This window comes from Rutidosis leptorrhynchoides, chromosome 9 (assembly GCF_046630445.1).
Source record: "Rutidosis leptorrhynchoides isolate AG116_Rl617_1_P2 chromosome 9, CSIRO_AGI_Rlap_v1, whole genome shotgun sequence".
In the NCBI taxonomy this organism is placed as follows: Eukaryota; Viridiplantae; Streptophyta; class Magnoliopsida; order Asterales; family Asteraceae; genus Rutidosis; species Rutidosis leptorrhynchoides.
The window spans coordinates 207,914,001-207,919,738 of NC_092341.1; the positions used below are offsets into that span (position 1 = coordinate 207,914,001).

General features: G+C 31.7%; 1 long non-coding RNA gene across 2 annotated transcripts; it reads right to left on the reverse strand.

The window, feature by feature from the left end:
• Positions 1-929: 929 nt before the first annotated feature.
• Positions 930-3,010, reverse strand: LOC139867506 (uncharacterized). Of its 2 annotated transcripts, none has more exons than XR_011765860.1 (5): positions 2,829-3,010; positions 2,335-2,411; positions 2,084-2,176; positions 1,670-1,812; positions 930-1,179 (listed from the first exon to the last, which is right to left on the reverse strand). It is a non-coding gene; the product is annotated as an uncharacterized lncRNA (long non-coding RNA). The 2 variants fall into 2 exon arrangements; XR_011765861.1 differs by having other exon boundaries at positions 2,851-3,003.
• Between the last annotated feature and the right edge of the window lie 2,728 nt (positions 3,011-5,738).

The following is a 5,738-nucleotide window of genomic DNA, read 5'->3' on the forward strand; positions in this document are numbered from 1 at the left end:
AGACTCCACAAAAGTCAACAAACTTCCACTAACATGTCCCATCATCTACCATATTATTTAGGTTATTATTAGTAGCAACTAGTTATGGTGCCCTCACGTTGCGTCGGGAACACGTTTGATAGATTTTATAGAAAAAAGAGAAAACAATAGAAGCGAAAGTTGCGTCGGGAACATGTTTGATAGATTTTATACAAAAAAGAAAAAACAATAGAAGCAAAAGAAACAAATTAAAAACGGTAAAAAATCTAGGCCTTCTTTTCAGGTCTGATATGTGATTTATTAATATATTCTTCGGCGTTTTTCATTCAGGTGGTTTCAACTATATAGGAGTACTATTATAAAGCTTATAAATTTCATCGTTTTTACTATGCATTAGTAATAAATAAAAATGTTACGATGGGTCATAGAATAATATATTATACATGTACATGTGTAAAATTCGTTCATTCATTTACGTCTCTAACCATCCATTCGTTAAAAATGCATATATATTAAAATAATATATACAATATACAATAAAACTAAATCAGCACATTTTATGTATTTTACCATTCGTTTGTCCTTTAACTTTTTTCTTACTACGTACTCCGTATTATTCTTCATCTTCAAGAAAACATAATAGTCAAACACAAAATCCCAAAATGAAATCAATTCAATTTAAAACTAATACTAGCTTTAATAGCCCGTGCGTTGCACGGTGGCTAAAAAAGTTTGTATAGTAATAGGTTAATATTCGTACATATTGTATGTGATACATTGAAAACATGTTGCATGTGTAACTAACAATATGTGATATCATGCATCTTACATCTACATGGTTAATTATAAAAGAAAATGATCAAATACATGTAGACGTTATGTTAAGTCACGCATGTTAAATCTACATGCTTAATGATAAAAGAAAATGATGAAATACATGAAAGCGTTTCCAATTGACTGCAAAAAATTATAATTCAAAATCGCTCGTGTAATTTCTATAAAGATGTTGTCATTAACGTTACTACCGCAATGATCATACGTTCGAAGAATTGGACTGATGTAAGCAGGGTTGTTCAAAGATTCACAAGGTAACTCTCTCTCCAAGAACATGATTTCACTGTGGTTGATTAAGATCCCGTTACTATTTACATTTGTAGATCCTTTCTTCGAACCACAAACTTCCGACACACTTGGTAGTATCTGGTAAAATAGTTAGAGTTAACAAAACTATTAAAAATAATTGAATTAACTTGTGACACACGTGGTACCCAGGGGCGGTTTTGTTTAGGGGCAAGTGGGGACAGCCGCCCCCAGTGGATTTGAAATTTTCAGTGTAAAAATTTTGGATTTTTTGACTTTGCCCCTGGTTGATTTTTTTTTTTGCCCCAAAACCTACATATTTTGCCCCAAAACCTTCAGATTTTGCCCAAAAATCTCCAAATTTTACTCCAAAACTTTCAAATTTTATCCACAAACCTTCAAATTTTGCCCAAAAACCTCCATAATTTGCCTAACAACCTCCATTTTTTGCCCCAAAGCCTCCATATTTTGCCCAAAAAAATTGCTACGGTTTTAAATTTTTTTTTTGCCCCCAGTGAAACAAAATCCTGGTACCGCCACTGGTGGTACATGTAATGTGATGTCACGTGTATACAAACCATGGTTCGAATACAATACGAATGGTCCTCACCAAGGTGAATTGAGATACATTCTAGCAAATGGCCAACTTGACGCCTTCAAGGTAAGATCACCTATGCAAATTTACCCATCAATATTTTTGTCCAACATCACATTAGAACAACCACCCACCAAACCTGCATTTATGCATTGTAGCTAAAACAAAAATACAATCTTAGTTAACCATGGGTAAGCGATCTGAAACAAAAGCAACCGTTATAAAAACAATTAAACTGGTTACGAAAATGAATATGATTATGGATCATTTAAATAAACTGCTACATATCAATATTACATAACACGTGAAACTAAAATTTAAGTTTGAAACTTAAATTTCGATACTATGTTTCGAAATGCTATCCTTTATTAGAAAATGATTAGCAAATATTTGTATACTAAAAATTGGATATTAAATTAGGCATAATACCTTCAATCTTTAGGATGAACAATCGATTGTCCTTCAAATGGTGAATACGACTTAAAGATCATAACAATGAATATCGTTATTGCATATCTTTACCTAAATGAAATCAACACTTGTTAAAATGAATTGCAAATTGATAATGCTTAATGTCATAAGTCAAATATTCGTTATAAATTAAATATTCGTTACTGGTACACACAAAGCAAACAAAATGTAACTTTTTCATGTCACATTTGTTTTAGAAGCTTACTTACTTGAATGACTTCAAACAAAAACTTTTCCATCTATATGCGGCATTTTATTATATAGCCATCTCAAAGCACATAACTACCTGCACCACAAATGCACATTAGCAAAGCAAACATCGTAATAATAAAACTTGCACCACCAAAGGCATTAAATGACAAATATATGGATTTCTATATTCTAAATTGTGAAAAATACATTTGCACACCTGAATAAAAAGAATAAGCTCCAATCTATCTATAATATGCTTATAGAATAATTATTAAGAAAATCATATAAACAATCAGAAGTTGAAAATGTCAATAGGGTAGAATCAAGTAAGATTATTAATATAAGCATATTAATAATTCGAGTCAACAAATTTCACCCTTAACAAAAATTAGCCAATAGAGATACAACTGCAGCCAGATGTGAAGTATAAAATGCTAATGTATCTCAATATAAATTGATACATGTGAAAGCAAAGTAACAACGATATATGTGTGCACTAACTATAACTCACATCATCATTTTAGCGCCAATACCTCACATAACAAAGGTCACGTGACCCATTTATCTCCTGACCCGTTTAGATCTCTTATCCAACCTGATCCGTTCGGAGTTGTTAGAAAATCTGGCTCGTTTGTCCCGTTTGGAGTCGGTTGAAAATCTGACTCGTTTGACCCATGATCCGTTTCAACCTAAAGATAGTTGGACCCATTACCCAAACCGAGCGAAGTTGAGTCATTTTTCAAGTATACCTGAGATATAAGAACTAAAATAATGAGCCGAGGCAGCCTGATTTCAACACATCTAGCAACCTAAATATACAAAAAGAAACAAAGATATAGAATAAGCATGGGTTGTATTATGTAAAAATATGTCTAAACATACTTAACTTACCCCTGGGAATCCAAATTCATAAAGAACGAAGCCAGCTAGAGCGACCAGAGGAACAGCCGCAAGTGGCCTCAACAACCTTTAAATCAAACAGATTAGAATACACTCTTAATTATGTTTATAACTTAGAGCTAACCTTGTGTTGTTGTCTAAGACCACTAAACCCGAGAATGATATGGATTGTAGAGTCAATCATCTAAGCGCGCACCTTCAATCGTACACACTGTCTTCCTGAATCTTTAAGCACGATAATTTTAATTATATCAATTGAGAGTACGCATTTACTGTTTACGCCATTTTTATACATACATCTTAAAAATTGTGATTGTGCATTCAAGATATAATCTACCAAATTTATCAAATAGTCAGTGTGCAAACAAAATTTACCATTCAATCTATATATCCCTATTCAATCAAACATACCATAGTCAAAATCAAATCACAACAACCTCATGCTCACTAAAAAATAGTAATAATAATAACCACGCTGACCCAGCCATTGATGTCCCAACAGACATGGTAAAAATTGTAACTGATTTACACACCTGCAGTTTCGAACCCGTACGATTTTAATTATCTGATGAAACTCGAACGATTCTAATTAATCCAATTGTTGTTGAGATCGGAGAATCCTATTTTGATTTAATCAGCCATAAAAATTAGATCTGCCGTAATCGATTTTGTATAAATTTTACACACAAAGGGCTGATCGAATGCGGGTAACAGAAGACCAAAATCATCATCAATCGAATACCAACTTAAGAACGATATATATTTCGCATAAAGAAGTTATTGAAATCAGAAATTCTGTTCATGAACTCATCAAGCAGATTAATGAAATCGACATTTTAGTTGAACAATTAATCATCTTAAACGTTAGATGTTGCAGTCGATGGTTCAATTACGGAACCCTAATTGAATTTCATTTGTGATGGTTATGGATTCAAAGAGAATAAGATAGGCATAGTGAGAGAGATGTTTTTTTATTGGTTGTTAAAAAAATGAACAAATAGGAGATGGATAAATGGCAGTACGTCAGGTCATTAACAATGTAATTAGAGGTTAATTAGTGGAGAGCCACGTGGATAATTCATATGCTTTATTATAGTTTATAGATAGATAGATAGATAGATAGATAGATCAATATTTATAAATCTAAGATCTAACACATAAACTGAAAACATAAAGGAGTAAATTACAATAAAAACAAATAAAATATCAAGATTTGGGTTTCACTTTTGATAGTGGTTTCTGTGTTTCCTTATCACAAACATATAATAACACCCAAATCATTAGATAAAATTCCAATATATAGTATTCATAATATAAAAAGCACCCAAATCGTTTTCCGATCCTAAGTGTCAAAAATTACCGGAATCATAGCTTCGTCGATGAACCACCGTCTTATGGGGGATTTGAGTTGAATAGGTTGGAGAATAGAAATGAAGTTGGGTGTACTCTTCTGGGGGATTTGGGAAGGCAGAAGGGAATTTTAGTTGGGAGGGAAAAAAAATGGTGAAAGGACGAAATTGCCCTCGGTACTATTTATAAATTTTGTCTAATTGTTAATATGGTAATTAATTATGTAGTAGTTTAATAAGAGTTATTTTCTTATCTATAAATATGTATTCTGTTTAATGGAAACTAGCTTAAGATCCGCGAAATCGCGGGTTTCGTTCAATAATATTTTGAAATAATATTATAAATTATGTGTTAGTTTAAGTAAATATTTGGCACAAATCTTGTATACTAAACATTTAAGGCAAAGGATGTAGCAAAAAAAAAAAAATGTAGATATCAATTAAGTATAATGCAATCTTTAAATAAAAGTAAAGTTCAATTGTTTAAAAAAAATATAATTTGTAACACCAAGTTGTATCTATTGGTGAACTATTATTTTACGATAGACATATAGTTATAACGCATTATGTGACATAAGCGATCCTTTAATGTTATTACCACATAAATTGAGCGAAATTTTTTTTATTAAATCATTTGTAAATAACTTATTTACAGAGATGTGTACATCTGTTTAGCAAAAGTAAAACACATGAATATATAAATGTTTTATTTTTACTTAAAGCAGTGAGACTTACTGTAAATCTTGCAAAGTAAATTCAATGGATTCTAGACGATGTCCATTGACATTATTAAAACCCATGTATTTCATTTCCACATTAAAAGGATCTTGATATGGAACCACGCTAAAGCCGGATACTTCAAAACAACTACCTTTAACGAAAGTCGCCTCAAAGAATCAAAAATTTTCATGCTAGACCCGCGAAATTCGCGGGTTTATGGACAAATAAAAATTGGAATTGTCATATTAATAAGATTTTATATAGTATTTGTTAGGTGAAATAGAAACCAGAGCAATAGCATGTTGAATTAGTGATCTAAGAACAAACTTGAATATCATTGGACCAATTTCATTTCGAAGGTGATATTTTTTACAAACTTCTTTTTACTGTTAAAGATGATCTTCGACCTTCATCAAGCCATTCATAAGACGGATGGTTCAAATTGTCACCTC